Source organism: Martes martes, assembly GCF_963455335.1.
Source record: "Martes martes genome assembly, chromosome: 9".
NCBI lineage: Eukaryota > Metazoa > Chordata > Mammalia > Carnivora > Mustelidae > Martes > Martes martes.
The window spans coordinates 45,343,001-45,360,461 of record NC_137896.1 but is presented as its reverse complement, the minus strand read 5'-3'; positions in this window follow the sequence as shown (position 1 = coordinate 45,360,461).

Genomic DNA, 17,461 nt, shown 5'->3' with positions numbered 1-17,461 from the left:
TGTGAGGCCTCAAGTCTTAGGTTCTGTCAACAAATGAATGATGAATGTGACTGCCTTCATCAGAAGTGTGGCTTCAGCCAAGCTCAGGATGAGAACAGAGGTTTAGGTGACCAAACAAGCTAGCTGACCCCTGCCAGCACGGCAGCCACCACTCGGCTGGCTCCTCCTCTGCCTGCTGACACATCCAAACACTCTCCTCATTGTCTTGGCAGAGGTGTCAGTCCTTAGATGTGTTTGCCACAGGGAGCGGTGGAGTCCTGGACGAAGAGCTGGCCAGATTTTGGCTCTGCACATAACCAGACATGTCAACTCCAGAAAATCATTTGATGCTCTGAGCCTGAGACTCGCGACCTGCAAGATTAGGGTAAGTGAGAACTTTTTCTAAAAAACATATATAGGGGTAACTGGGTGGCTCAGTCATTGAACGTCTGCCTTCAGCTCAGGTCATGATCCCAGGGTCCTGGGATAGAGACCCCACATCGGGCTCCCTGCTCAATGGGAAGCCTGCTTCTCCCTCTCCCACTCCCTCTGCTTGTGTTCTCTCTCTCACCGTCCCTCTCTTTCTCTATCAGATAAATACATAAAATCTCAAAAAAACAAAAACCAAAAACATGTACATGATTCCAGCAACGGTGGACTGGTTTATAAGAAATCAAACCTCCCACATTAAACAACTAAAATTTTGGCTAGAATATTAAAAGTACTTGTTTGGAGGCAGCAGAGAGTTGAGAAGGTAACAAGAATGTGAGGGGCCATGATCCAAAGCCAAAGAAAAACAGAGATGAACCTATGTCTGGTCCAGCCTTTCTCCTTAACAGAGTTCTAGATTCCAAAGCAGCAACCTAAGAGCCTAAACACTGAGTGGCAAAACAAACAGACAAAACCAGGAGAAAGTGATGGCCAGAAGTCTGAGATATGCTAAGTATGGCTTTAAGTGTTCTCACAAAACTAGATGGAAGGAACAAAAATTAGACCTCATAGCTGACCAAAGAGGAGAAGCCCTGGACAACACCACTGGCTTTGGGAGAGACTGTTGCAGGGATACAGCCTAGGAGTAAAAGCAAACCAGAGGCAGACTAGTCAGAACAAAGAAGCTCAGCTACTGACCAGAATAGGATGACCTCCCCTTCTTTAGCAGCTTGCACAAAGCACAAGTGAGGCCTAGGAAGAGAACACTGGTCCAGAGCTTGAAGTTCTCTCCAACGTTTATCAAATACAGTGCCAGGCATTTATTTCTTTTCTTTTTTTTTTAATTTAAATTCAATAGCCAACATACAGCATATCATTAGTTTTTTATATAGTGTTCAATCACTCATTAATTGTGTATAACACCCAGTGCTCATCACATGACATACCCACCTTAAAGTCCATCATCCAGTTACACCATCCTCCCCTGCCACATGCCTTTCCACAACCCTCAGTTTGTTTCCTGGAATCATGAGCCTGTCATGGTTTGTTTCCTTCCATGATTTCTTCCCCTTCAGTTTTCCCTCCCTTCCCTTGTGATCCTCTGCACTATTTTTTATATTCCACATATGCGTGAAACCATATAATAATTCTCTTTCTCTGACTGACTTATTTCACTTAAGTTCTTTATAGATCTTGGATACCACCCCTTTATTTGTTATGTCATTTGCAAATATCTTCTCCCATCCTGTACTTTGCCTTTTAGTTTTGTAGACTATTTTCTTCACCTTGCAGAAGCTTTTGATCTTGATGAAGTCCCAATAGTTCATTTTTGCTTTTGTTTCCCTTGCCTTTAGAGATATGTCTTTCAAGAAGTTGCTACAGTCCAGGTCAAAGAGGTTACTTCCTGTGTTCTCCTCTAGGATTCTGATGGATTCCTGTCTCACATTTAGGTCTTTCATCCATTTTGAGTTTGTCTTTGTGTATGGTGTAAGAGAATGGTCCAGTTTCATTCTTCTGCATGTGGCTGTCCAATTTTTCTAACACCATTTATTAAGAAGACTGTCTTTTTTCCATCAGATATTGTCAGGCATTTAATAAAAATTACTTAGCATGCCAAGAGACCAAAAAAAAAAAAATTGCAATACACAAATTCCAAAAAACAGTCCCACAGAAAGTCCAGGTAACAGAGTTGCCAGAGAAGGACTTTAAAAAAAAAAAAAACTGTGATAAATATGCTCTAGAAAACAGAAGAGAAAGAATTCCAGCACATAACTAAAATCAATTTAAGAAAGAATTAAATGCAGATTCTATACAGAAAACTAAAGGAGCTGAAATGGGTTAAGAAGCATGAGAATTGCTGAATTGGAAGAAAGAGCAATAAAAATTAAATTGAGAGGAAAAAGATGGAAACACAGAAAGGACATAAGAAATATGCCACACAGGTAAGAAGTACAACATACCTTTTTATAAATCTCAGAAGTAGAGGGAGGAGAGATTGTGGCAGAAACATTACTTATAGAAATAATGGCCGTGGCAACTGGGTGGTTCAGTCAGTTAAGCATCTGCCTTTGGCTCAGGTTATGATCTTGGGGTCCTGGGATCAGACCCTGAGTCAGCTCCCTGCTCAGCAGGACAGTCTGCTTCTCCATCTCCCTCTGCCCTTGCCCCACCCATGCTCTCTCTTTCTTTCTCTCTCTCTCTCTCTCTCTCGCTCACTTTCTTTCTCAAATAAATAAATAAAATCTTTAAAAAAAAAAAAAGAAAGAATGGCAAAAAAACTTCCCAAAAGAGATAAAAGCAGAAAAACATAAAAAAGGAAACTATATCCATCCAATTATACTGCTATTAGAGCAAATAGGGAAAATAAAAAAAAATCAATAAGGATATAGATTTAAATAAGACAATTAGCAAACCTGACTTACTGAAAACATATGGAACATTGCAGAATATACATGCTTTCTGAGTCCTTGTGGAAATTTAGAAAAGTAAATTTAAAAGCAAAAGTAAAAGTGTGGGGTCGTAAAACAAGACTTAGTGAATTTCAGAGGTGTTAACCAAAGAGTGTATGTTTTCTGATCACAGTGGAATTAAGCTAGAAGTCAGTATAAAAAAGAAAACAAAGTCTCCCAATGTTTGCAGATTGAATAATGTACTCCTAAAATCCCCATAGGCCAAAGTAGAAATCACAACGGAAATTAGAAATTGTGTAGAACAAAGTAATAGTAAAAAGTATATCAAAAATTCTGAGATACAGAGGGCCTGGCTAGCTCAATCAGTAGAGCACACAATTCTTCACCTCAGGGTTGTGAGTTCAAGTCCTGGGTTGAGTGTAGACATTACTTAAAAAAGAAAATCTTTAAAAAAAAAAAAAGTAGTAAGATACAGTAAAGCCATACTCAGAGGAAACTGTATGGCCTAAAATGGATATATGAGAAAAAGAATAAAGTAAAATTAATGAGCAACTACAAGAGTTAGGAAAAGAAGAGCAAATTAAACCCAAAGAAAGGACACAGATGGGAATAATAAAAGTGATAGAAATTGGTGAAATGGAAAACTAGCATACAACACAAAAATCTAGAAAGCCAAAAATTGTTTCTAGAAAGGAAGAAAGGAGGGGTAGTAGACTACATATGATCAGTCTTATGACTGCAAAAAAAAAAAAAAAAAAAAAGCATCACTACAGATTTTAGAACATGAAAAAAAAGTGAGAAAATATTATGAACAACATTTTAAAACAACTTACAAATAAAATATTGGAAGAAGATGGAAATATGAATAGCTTTATAACATTTCATAAAGAAAACATTAAATAAGTGGAATATGTAAGAATGAAACTCCCTTGAGGAAAGTACAGACTTCACTGGTGAAATCTGCAAAATACTGCATAAAGAGAGAATACCAATCTTACACAAACTCTGCCAGCATACTTAAAAAGAGGAATTCTTCCTAAATCATTTTATGAGGCCAGCATAACCTTGATACCAGAATCTGAAAAAGCCATTCAAAAAAAGGAAATTTGCAGACCAATATCAGCTGTATCAGCTCTAAGTGTTGGTGTAAAATATGTAACAAAATATTAGAAAACCAAAACAAGTCATACAAAAGGAGGATACTATGTCATTATTACCAGCTAGAATTTATTTCTAAAATGCAATGTTAACATTCCAAATTAATAAATGTAATCCCCCACATTGTTAGAATAAGGAGAAAGGCATATGACTTTATAATAGATGCAAAAGGAGCACTTGAAAAAATTCCATACTATTATGACAGAAGCAAAAAGTGTTAACAAATTAGAAGCATAATGAAACTTCCTTAATAGAGCAACAACAAAAAAGGTGTATATGAAAATCCAGAACAAACAGGACATGTAATGTTGAAGTATTGTGTTTTCACCTGAGATCAGATAACCACTATTTAGTATTATTCTAAAACACAATAAAGCTGGGGCACCTGGGTGGCTCAGTCAGTTAAGCGGCTACCTTTGGCTCAGGTCAGGATCCCAGGTCCTGGGATCAAGTCCCGTGTCTGGCTCCCTGCTCAGCAGGAAGCTGGTTTCTCCCTCTCCCTCTGCCTGCCGCTCTGCCTACTTGTGCTCTCTCTCAATCTCTCTGTCAAATAAATAAATAAATACATCTTAAAAAATAATAGGAAAATTTTTAAAAATTAAACATAATAAAGCAAAGAAATGTAAAGGATAAAAACAAAAGGAAGAATAAGAAGTCATTATTCATAGAATACATGAAGCCATACATATAAAATATATAAAATTTACTTATAAACTATTAAAATTAATAAGTGAATTTTAGCTAAGTCAATGGATGCAAAGTCAACATAAGCAGTAAATATCACACTGCAGATACACACAACAAGGTTTGACCTCAGAGTAATTATGCTCACTGAAAGTAGCTCAACAGAAGAATACACAGTATATGATTCCATGTAGATAAAATTCTAGAAAGGCCAAACTTATGAAAATGACAGAAAGCAGATCAGTGGTTGCTGGAGGACAAGGTGACAAGTGGGAAGCCACATGAGGGAAGGGTTAAAAAGGGACACAAGGACACTTTGGGAGATGAGGAATACAAAAGAGCAGAAAGAAAGAAGAAAAAAGAAAAATGAATAGAGTCTCAGAGACCCATGGGACATTATCAAACAATCTAACATATGCATACCTGGAGCCCAGGAGGAGAAAACTATGAGAGGGAAGCAGAAAAAGAATTTGAGGAAATAATGGCAAAGCCTTCGTAAAGATGATGAAAAATGTCAATTCTCAGATCCAAGAAATTCTTTTTCTTATTCTCAGATCCAAGAAATTTTTGTTCTTTTTTTCATCCCTGATATTGGTCATTTGTGTTTTCCACCTCTCCTTTCTTCCTTTCTAGAAATAGTTTTTGGCTTTCTAAATTTTCATATTGAATGCTAGTTTTCTGTTTCACTGATTTCTATCACTTTTATAATTCCTGTCTGTTTCAAACCCCAAACAGAAGAAAATACAAAGAAACCATACCTAGATATATCATAGTGAAACTGCTAAAAAGAGAAAAAGAAAATCTCAAAAAGCAGGAAAAGGGAGAGAAAGAGACACATTACTTGCAAGGAAAAAAAAAATTCAAATGACAGCTGACTTCACACATGAACAATGGGGACTAAAGACAATTGAACAATCAATTTATAGTGCTGGGATGACAGGGCAGGGGAAGACTGTCAACCCAGAGTTCAACATCCAATGAAAATGCCTTTTTAAAAAAAATATTTTATTTATTTATTCGAGAGAGAGACAGTGAGAGAGAGTATGAGTGAGGAGAAGGTTAGAGAGAGAAGCAGACTCCCCGTGGAGCTGGGAGCCCTATGCGGGACTCGATCCTGGGACTCCAGGATCATGACCTGAGCTGAAGGCTTAACCAACTGAGCCACCCAGGTGCCCGAAAATGCCTTTTAAAATGAAAGCAAACTAAAGACATGTTCAGACAAAATAAAAACTGAGAAAATGATCTTCAGCAGACCAGTGCTACAAGAAATATTAAAGAACGTTCTGGGGTAACTCGTGGCTCAGTCGGTTAACCATCTGCCTTCAGCTCAGGCCAAGATCCCAGCGCCCTGGGATCAAGCCTCACACCCTGCTCGCTGAGAAATCTGCCTCTCACTCTCCTGCTCTTGTGCTCTCTCTTGCACTCTCTCTTTCTCTCTCAAATAAATAAATGAAATCTTAAAAAAAAAAATGCTCTGCAAGCTAAAGGAAACTGATACCAGATAGAAACTTGGATCCACAGGAAAGCATGAAGAGCATGAGACATGGTAAATAGATAAATAAATATAAAATCAATTGGAGGGTTTTTTTGGTCATAATTTCCTTAAAATACAAGAAAAATATAATGTGGTAAAGTTTATAATATACACAGAAATAGAAAATAAATAGAAATTTATAATATACACAGAAATAGAAAAACTATTACAATAATGCCACAAATGGCAGAGAAGAGGTTAAAGGGATTTGACTGTGGCAAGGTGATTGTGTTTGTGAAATAGGAAGGAAGATGTATCAAGCTAGATGTGAAGTACAAAGTGGGAATTGATACAGGGTTGGTAATGGAAGAGTGTGTATTAATCAGCAATTGAGAAACCACCAAAAAATTTCATAGAAGAGATATAGCTAGGAAACACATATAGGAGATACAAACAATTCTTACAATTCAAAAGTGAGATGACAACCCCATTAAAATATGGGGGGAAAATTACATGGTACTTTACATAAGAAAATATATACATGTCCAATATGTCAAAGGTATTTGACATCATTAGTCATTAGGAAGATATAGATGAAACCACAATGAGAGCACACATCCACTAGAATAGATAAAATGAAAAATATGAAAATGACTCTGGGGGTGAGGATATGGAGAACCTAGAATGTCCACTCTGTTGGCAAAAAGTGTGTTAGAGCAACCATTTTGGAAAAAAAGTTGTTGGTTCCTTATTTCCTTATAAAATATGCATATTTTGTGATCCAGAAACCCCACTCCTAGGTTTTTACCAAATAGAAATGAAAAAAGGTTGATGAAAAGACTTTTAAAATGTTCATAATAGCTTTATGCATAACAGCCCCAAACTGGAAACTTCTCAAGTGCTTATCAGTGGTGGAATGCATAAACAGTGACATATTCATACGATGGACTATTATACAGTAATAAAGATAAATATTGACTGAGAGAAGCCAGACACAAAACAATCTGCAATAAATCATTCCATTACTATAAATCTCTGTATCGGTCAAAACTGTTATTTGGTATTGGAAATCATGACTGTGCTTAGCATTGAGGAAATGTGAGATACAGTCTTGAGAAGAGAAATAAGGAGGTTTCTGGGTATTGAAAATGTTCTACTCCTTGAGCTAGTGAGAAGCCCCATGAGTGTGTTCACTGTGAAAATTCATTGAGCCCTGAACTGCTGACTTGTATACTTTTCTGTTTAGGTTTTATGCCGACGTAATAGTTAATACAATTGGCAACCACCACAATAATTACTATTTCAGACAAGCATCATGAGTGGACGCTAAGCTGAGTGAGGTGACATCATGAGAATGAACAGGACATTTGTAGTTTCTGGGTGTGTCCTCAGGACATATTATTAATTGCAAGGGGAAAAGTAGTAATTTGGCAATAGATAAAATTGATAGATGCCACCTTACCAAGTGATCAAAATTTAACCTGTGAGTTTATTTGCTAAGGCTACCGTAACTAAATACCAAAACTAGGTGGCTTACACACCAAAAATGAATTTTCTCACGGTTCTGGAGGCTGGAAGTCTAAGATGAAGGTGTCACCAGGGTTCAATCCTTCTAAAGGCCACGAGGGGAGAATCTGCTCTTCCAGCCCTCTCTCCTTAGCTTGTAGACGGTGGTTCTCTCCCTGTGTGTTCACATCATCTTCTTTCTATATGTGTCTGTGTTCAAATTTCTCTTCTTACAAAGACACCAGCCATAATGAATAGTTATCACCTTAATGATCACATTTTAATAAGATTACCTCTGTAAAGATCCTGTCTCCAAATACAGTCACATCCTGATATATTCAGTGGTAGGACTTTAACCTATGAATGAGGGGGTACACAATTCAGCCCTTAACATCATGTGGCAATAACAAGACAGTTGGACAGCGTCTGCCTTGTGATATTCTAAACTGAAATGGGCATAGTATCATGTTTGTGACATTCTTGCCAAAAATCCGTCACCTGAATCTCATCATGACAACAAAATCAGAAAAATCCAAATTGGAGCCCTTTGACAAAATAACTGAATTGTACTCAGAAGTCTCAAGGTTATAAAAGACAAAGACCAGTAACAGTTCCGGATTAATGGACTCTGAACAAATACACAACTAAATGCAAAGTGTGACACCAGTTTGTCTCCAGGGCCAGATAAAGGGAATAATCAGCAAAATTTGAATGAAGTCCATCAGTTAGATAATAGAATGTTAACTTCCTGATTTTACTAGTGGTGGTGTGGTTTCAGAGGATAATGCCCTCGATTTTAGGAAACACACACTGAAGTATTTGGACACAAATCTGAGGTATCTTGAAGAGTTATAGAAATTCCTTGTATCATTTCTGAACGTTTTTGTAAGTCTAGAATTATTTTGAAATTTAAAAATTAACAGAAGGAAAGGAAAACAATTTAAAAAGCCTTCCATTGGAAAAGATAAGTAATAAATATATGTGAAAGCTGCTATTACCCATCAAAAGTGCCTGAGGAAACAAAAGGTGCTCTATTTGCTCATTCATGCATTTTTTTATCTCTTTGCTTTTGTTTTTTTCAGTCATACTTTTTTTTAAATGAATAAGAATGAGTAAAGGGATAAGTTGAAACCAAAGACAAATATGCATGAGTTTGCACCTTCTAGGGATCAAAATAAAAATAGGTGATGGAATCAGGTTCCTCAACTGATACCATAGCTTGGGCTCAAATTCTGGTTAAAAGCAAACTTTAAACAGTGTAAACCCTTATTAAAATGTTGCTAGTGCCACATAGATTTAACTTCTATTAACCAAAATCTCACTATAAAGATAAGGTTTCCCTGACAGTTTTTCCTTGTTTCATCGTTAAAAGCACAGTTACTGTCACACAAGCCCCAAAATATAGACAACTGACAGAAATTTCCCCTTCTAAGATATGATTTTGGGATGGTGCAGATCAAAGTTCAGACTCTGGCTCAATCAGGACTCCTCTCTAGAATCTTCCATTGGGTTCATTCATTATTCATCCAGCAATTACCTATTGTCAGGCATAGTTACAAGTGGCTTGAATGAAAAGATAAATAAGGCATAGTACTTGTCTTTGAGGAGCTCACCCTCAGATGCTGAGAGTGTTTTCCCTTCTTTTTTTTTAATTATTAATAAAAATAGAAATTCTAGTCAGTAGAGCATGTGATACTTGATCTCAGGGTCATGAGCCCACACTGGGCATAGAGATTACTTTAAAAAAAATAAATAAAAATTCTTCAGGATTAAAATCTTGAGTATTGCCTGTGGTAAGGAATTGCCACAAACTGAGTGGTTCAAAACACCAGAAATTAAATAGCTTATAACTCTGGAGCCTAGAAATGCAAAATCGAGGTATCAGCAGGACTAAATATTCTTCTGAGAGTCTGGATAGAATCCTTGTCTCTGTCTAGTTTCTGAGGATTACAGTCAATTCTGTGGCTTGTAGCTACATCACTGCATTGTCCGCCTTTGTCATCCCTGTGTGTCTCTGTCCTCACACAGTGTTTTCCTCTTCTTGTAAGGTCACTAGTCACATTGGATTGAAGTCCAACCCAATGCCATCATCATCACTTCCACAAAGACTCTATGTGCAAATAAGATCACGTTCACAGGTACCAAGGGTTAAGATTTCAATTCAGCTTTTTGGGTGACACAATTCCACCTAGAACACACAGGTTTCAGTGATGGAATTTGATCATCTCTCTTGAGAATTTAAATCTTTAAGGAGAAGGGCAACATTGGTGTATGTCTTGGGCTTGGTTTCCATGATATAATTGAGTCTCTCCCTGATTTGAAGAGCATCTTTCTGGGCCTGTGGAGAAGGTTTAAATAAAACAGTGAAAGGGACTGTTTAAGAGGGCTGCCAGGTAGGGGGTTTCAAGGGTGCTCAGATCTGTTGCTAGGTACTGATTATCTATGCTTTGAGCTGGAAAAGGATAATGTTGGAAGGAGACAAGCGGGAAAAGGAGATTGTATAATGGCTAGAGGAAATGCTGCCCAATCCACACCATCAGCCATGCCATCCACCATTACCTCATTCATTACCTGCCATACACAGGGGTGTCTGCATAGATTCCCTTTGCAAAACAAAACAGTTCTCCAACTTAAAACATTGAAAAAAAAAAAAAAAAAAAAAAAAAAAACCTGGGCGGCTCAGTTGGTTTAGCACCTGACTTTGGCTCAGGTCATGATCTCCGGGTCCTGGGATCAAGCCCTAAGTCAGCCCACATCAGGGTCCATGCTCAGTGGGAAGGTTTCTTGTCCCTCTGCCCTCCCCTTGCTCGTGCTCTCTCTGTCTCTCTCTCAAATAAATAAATAAAATCTTTAAAAAAAAAAAGAAAAAAGAAACTAATGACTTAGATGGGTGGGACATTTTTCATCACAGCTAAACATCATTCCTGCTGGCAGTGGTTTTTCTCCCTCAGTCTTCTTAATAAAATTAGGCTGGTCAGTTTATTTTCTACTTTAAATTATATTTTCCATTTCATCGCTTTCCCGCTCCTGTACTAATAAAATGCTATCGTCCTAAGTTTCTACCAATTGTACAAATGTTTGAATAATGAACACTAGAACATTTTGCCTCAATGTTTCTAACAAAATTCTGAAATATTTTCCTTTTAAAAATCAATAATTCCCTTTCAATAATTCAAACTCCAGTATTGATTAAAATCTTATTACTGCTGAAGTATTTTCTTATTACTGCTATGAAATATTTTAGATTCATTTTTTTCCTCATTCTGAATATCTTCTCAGTAAATTCTGGCCTTCTAAAATAATGTCCTGTTTCATGGAAGAAAAATTGTGTTCATAATTATTTTTCTGTATTTTGCTTATCATACCTCTCTATAAATCTTTTTTCTTTTCTTGCTTTTTAAATATTCTCCCTACTTTTACTGTTTTCTTCTATTACACTTGAGTTTTAAGTTTCTTTTTTATTCTCAATCTTCTTTAACCCTAACACCAAAGCTCCACTTTTTAAATGCCTTATGCATAAGTGATTCTATTTTGGCATTTTTCTTCACTCTTCTTACATCAGTTTTCATTAAAAAAAAAAAAAAGGATACTTTGTCTTGTTAAATGAACACAATTTTTACTAGAAAAATTTCAAAATACAAAAAAACAAAGATTTAAAGAAATCTGATCTTCTTCTGTTTTATTTAATTCCAAATATGAATGAAATCATACAGGATGGGAAGGAAAAAATAAAAAAGAAGAAAACAGTGAGGGAGAAACCATAAGAGACTCTTAACTCTAAGGGAGGAACTGAGGGTTGCTAGAGGGAAAGGGGCTGGGGGGAATGGTGTAACTGGGTGACGGAAATTCAGGAGGGCACATGATGTAATGAGCACTGGGTATTGTATGCAACAGATGAATTGCTAATTCTACCTCTGAAACTAGTAATGCATTCTACGTTTATTAAATTGAATTTAAACTTAAAAAAGAAAAAACCAAGCTACCACTTTGGGCAGCATTTTCAACACTTTGAAAGTTCTACTTCCAGAACTTTGCTTAGCATGTATAAATTAAATAGTTACTTTATAAAAATGTAAGGATACTGTAAACTGATCCTTATGGGTACTCCTGGTGAGGCACAAGAAATCGAACAGAGGAATCAAAGCACAGAAAGGGTGGCCTTTGTTTGGTCTCAGGTGCCTGGTAGAGGGTGATGCAGGTGTGCACAGACAGGAGAAGCTGGGGGTCCCAGGTTTGCACTCCTTGGGCCACCAAAACTACTGAAGCCCAGACTTGCCCTTGGGAAGCTGAGGAAGACACTGGAGAGTCATCTACACCCAAATGTCCTCCACCTAGTAGACGCTTTGCTCTCTGCATCTGATGGTGTGGAATGTGCTGGAATGCAGGAACCTCCACAGCTGCTGGGAGTCCCACAAGTGCACAGTCCATGGTGCCTTTAGGGGGTGGGGTAGCTGCAGGGAGTTGCCTGCCACCCTTTGCCAGCCGTGGCCCACTCCAGGGATGTGAAGGCCCCACACTCTTGCTTGCGGTTGGGACAGATCTGGAGGGCCACTCATCTTCAGAACTCTTTCCTAGACATCACAGCCTTGCTGTCCTCCAGTCGCTCCTGCAGATCCCACACCACAACTCACACCAGTTTCCAGTGGAATCTGCTTGCTGAGGAACCCCACCCTGCCACACTGTCCCACTGGACTCCAGAAACAACAACGCCAAATTCTCCTCCCTCTGCCAACCACCAGGTCCACTGCCCCGACAAGCCCCTCCGACATTTTAAAAGAATCTCTGTGGCGCCTGGGTGGCTCAGTGGGTTAAGCCTCTGCCTTTGGCTCAGGTCATGATCTCAGGGTCCTGGGGTCGAGCCCCATATCAGGATCTCTGCTCAGCAGGGAGCCTGCTTCCCCCTCTCTCTGCATGCCTCTCTGCCTACTTGTGATCTCTCTCTCTGTCAAATAAATAAATAAATAAAATCTTTTTAAAAAATAAATGAATCTCTGTATATTCAGTGAACAAAGAAAAAATGGTAACTTTTTATTTGGCCTTTCTTTGATTACTACAAATGTGTGACTTTCATTGCTTCCCCAACATCCGCTCTTGACCTTTGTGACTGATACACAATTTTTTTTTCCAGTTACCCACTTTCTACCACAGTGAGCATCTTTCCCCTATAACTTGTTACCTTCCCAAATGTAACCCTGGCCTTCAAGCCAGACTTATAATACTTTCAAATAAGCTGATGTTTTCATTTGTATGTAGTGAGATCTCTCAGTCTTCTCCTTTGTGATTTGTGTTTTTAATATCACATAAACAAAGTCCTTCTTTACCCTACCATTATATAAATATTCTTCCAGGGAAAAGATTATTTAGAACTGCTTCAAAAAGTATAAAATTGTCTATATAAATTGGGAAAGCTCTGTTACGGTCTTATTTGCTGTGTCGGTGTTCTAAAAATTTATTATTTGGGCAGGCACCTGGCTGGCTCAGTCAGTAGAGCATGTGACTCTCGATCTCGGGGTGGTAAGTTCAAGCCCCATGTTGGGTGTGGAGATTACTTAAAAATAAAAAATTTTAGGGGCGCCTGAGTGGCTCAGTGGGTTAAAGCCTCTGCCTTCGGCTCGGGTCATGATCCCAGGGTCCTGGGATCAAGCCCCATGTCGGGCTCTCTGCTCCACAGGGAGCCTGCTTCCTCCTCTCTCTCTGCCTTCCTCTCTGCCTACTTGTGATCTCTGTCTGTCAAATAAATAAATAATCTTTTTAAAAAATAAAAATAAAAAAATAAAAATAAAAAATTTTAAAAATTTAAATAAGATAAACAAAAATAAATAAAAAATTAAGGGTTATTATTTTGTCAGGGAAGAAAACAAAAGCCAACCAGTATCATATCCAAGAATGTCTGTCCTCTGTCCCACAGATTCTGAAGTCACAGACATTTCCTCAGGACAGGCAAATGTCCTGGTTGGGCTTCTCCAGGACTCTCTCAGCCTTCACTGCCTTTTAGGCTCAGTGGGTTGAGCCTCTGCATTCGGCTCGGGTCCTGGTCCCAGGGTCCTGGGATCGGGCCTCGCGTCGGGCTCTCTGCCCGGCCCCCCCACCTCTCTCTGCCTGCGTCTCTGCCTGCTTGTGGTCTCTCTCTCTCTGTGTCAAATAAATAAATAAATAAATAAATAAATAAATAAATAAAATGCTTTTCCTGGGACCAGCTACATCATTTTAGGGTCTGGTACAAAAAGAAAACATGGGGCTCCTTTTCAAAATTAGTAATAATTTCCACAGGGCAACAACAGAGCATTAAACCAAGCTTGGGTTACTTCTAAGCACAGGAGCCTGTGTGACTGAATGCACAGACCATAAACTTTTGAAGCCACCTGCCCAGGACATAGATACCAGTGCTTCCAATTCAATTCTTTTGATCAGGTACACCAGTTAAGCCTGTCAAAAAATGTTTCATGAGGTTTTCACTTGATGAGTTTCTAAAAAGGATGTGACTGAATTCTTTTTGACCGAATTAGCTGAGTGCAATGGTACCAGGAGGAAAAGCAAGGAGATTATCAGACTGCAAGTCTTACAAGTAATTTGGGGATAACATCTGAAGTGAAAACCTGAAATGTGAGGTCTTTGAAGATCCCAAAGACAGAATTCCAAAATTCAACCATAACTGTCCATAATGATCATCCTCCAGACCCTGGGCTAAGGGTACTAACAGGAAGGTTTGTTATAACCCATTTGGCAATCCTACCGGGTAGGCACTATACAGAACCACCTCACAGATGAGGAACTTGAGGCTTGGGGAGAAAACAGTGAATTCCCCCAGTTAACACAGCCCATCAGCAGTGAACAGGGGCTCAAGTTCAGATCTGAATCACCTCCCTCTTGGCTCCGTGTTGTTCTGGCACCGTGATCACAGCCCCTACTCTCCACAAACTCAAGTGAAACTCTGGATGGGGGAAGACCATGGGGATGTCCACATGGTGGTCTCACACTTCACATGCCTTAAAACAGGCCTCATGCTTATGAGAAGACCAGGAGCTCCTGAACAGATGTGAACTTGCATGCCCAGGCTTCAGGGCTGAGGAAGGAGAAGCTGCTGTGTTTTCTGCTAAAGAAGGATTTTTTTTTTCCTCCCCTTCTCTGTATAAACAGCAGGTTGTTTTCCTAGTTCTTAGCTGAATACCAAGCCTCAATAAAAAATTTTTAAAAATTTAAATTCTTGCATAGAACATTAAGAATTCAGCAAATGAATCTCAAAAACACAAGTGTGGGGGTGCCTGGGTGGCTCAGTCCTTAAGCGTCTGCCTTTGGCTCAGGTCATGATTCCAGGGTCCTGGTATCCAGCTTCTCCCTCTCCCACTCCCCCTGCTTGTGTTCCCTCTCTCGCTGTGTCTCTCTCTGTCAAATAAATAAATAAAATCTTCAACAACAACAATAACAAAAACACAGGTGTGTTCGGGTCCCATGTATACCTCCAGCATTCCAGTTACTTACTTAAGCCTTGCCTTCCAACAGTGTTTAAAAGCTGGTGGTTATATAGGGTTTTGCATTTGATTAGCCCTCTGCTTTTGATCCTGCTAGAAACAAAGCTAAAATGACCTGCTCACAACACTGTGTTTGTCTGCTCTTCTTTCACAGAGGTCTCCAGACCCAGGGCAAAGTCTGAAAGCAGGAACTGAACTGTCTACATGATTGAAGCCAAAATCAGGGGACATATGGCTTTCTTAGCTTTTCAGTTTATTATTTACATACAGATATTAAAATAAAACTTCAAATATCTATACCTTTTCCTACTTCCCATGTTCCCTCCAGGATGCAGACAACTGGACAGAAGTTTAAGAAGAAAATGCATTTATTCACTCTTCTCATTCATATTGGGTTTACTAACAATCCAGAAGTGTCTCCTGATTCCATACCTAATGTTTGTTTAACACAATTATTATCAATGTCTTAATGAGAACCTGGAAGTAAGATGCTGAAATGACTGCCAAGCCATTAAAGATACCATTGTAAATAATGTAAAAACTATATTTTGTTGTGATTATTTAAAAATTGGTAGCCCTGCAAAACTTGACCATAAATTCCTCCCATCTGGGTAGTCATGGCCCTTTGCAAAGTCACTTTGCTGTTGTCCCATAAAGAAGTGGATACTCAAATAATCCAGTCAAGAAATGGGCAGAGGACATGAACAGACATTTCTGCAAAGAAGACATCCACATGGCCAACAGACACATGAAAAAATGCTCCACATCACTCGGCATCAGGGAAATACAAATCAAAACCACAATGAGATACCACCTCACACCAGTCAGAATGGCTAAAATTAACAAGTCAAGAAATGACAGATGCTGGCGAGGATGCGGAGAGAGGGGAACCCTCCTACACTGCTGGTGGGAATGCAAGCTGGTGCAACCACTCTGGAAAACAGTGTGGAGGTTCCTCAAAAAACTGAAAATAGAGCTTCCCTACGACCCAGCAATTGCACTACTGGGTATATATCCTAAAGATACAAACGTGGTGCTCCGAAGGGGCACGTGCACCCGAATGTTTATAACAGCAATGTCCACAATAGCCAAACTGTGGAAAGAGCCTAGATGTCCATCAACAGATGAATGGAAAAGAAGAAGTGGTATATACACACAATGGAATACTATGCAGCCATCAAAAGACATGAAATCTTGCCATTTGCGATGACGTGGATGGAACTAGAGGGTATCATGCTTAGCGAAATAAGTCAATCGGAGAAAGACAACTATCATATGATCTCTTTGATATGAGGAAGTGGAGATGCAAGGTGGGGGAGGGGTTGGGGGGAGGTAGGAAAAGAAAAAATGAAAAGATGGGATTGGGAGGGAGACAAACCATAAAAGACTCAATCTCAAGAAACAGACTGAGGGTTGCTGGGGGGAGGGGGGATGGGAGAGGGTGGTGGGGAAATGGACATTGGGGAGGGTATGTGCTATGATGAGTGCTGTGAAATGTGTAAACCTGGCGATTCACAGACCTGTACCCCTGGGGATAAAAATACATTATATGTTTATTAAAAAAAAAAAAAGAAGTGGATACTCTAGAGTCTTTTATTATCTCTGGAGTCTTGGTTGGCCTTGTGACTTGCTTTGACCAACAAAAATATAGGAAAATGACATTATCCAACTTTCAAGACTATACCTTGAAAGACCTTGCAGCTTTCACTCTGTCCTTCTTGGACTGCTACCCTGGGATGGCAAGAGTAACCAAAGAAGTTGTTCCAGCTTACTGGATAAGGAAAGGCCATGTGGAACAGACCCGTGGAGCCCCAGTCAACAGTCAGCACCAACTGCCAGCCACATGAGTAAGGACACCTTGGGCCTTCCAGGCCAGCCAACCTTCAACCAAATAAAGCTGCATAAGTGAACCCCAGGGGAATCAGCTGAGGAACCACCCAGCTAACCCACAGAATCATGAGAAATAATAAATCATTGTTTTAAGCCATTATGTGTTGGAACGCTTTGTTACACAGCAATGGCTAGCTGATACCTCTATGGTAATGTTCCAAATGTCATGTACCGATAATAATTCTGCATTGCCTTGGAACCAATCCCAAATGTAGGGACTTTCCAAATGTAACATCATATAAGCATTAGAAATAGGTAAGACCTAAAGGGCAGAGACTCTTCACTTGGGTTCAGGGAGAAGAAAGGATGAAATCACTGAAGGCTTACCAGAATCTCTTGGTTTTGTAGGGATTAAGCACAGGCTCTGAGGCCAAAGTGTATGGACTTGAGTACTAGATCTGCATTATTGGTTGAATAACCTCAGCCAAGTCATGTTACCTCTCTTTTCCTTAATTTCTTCA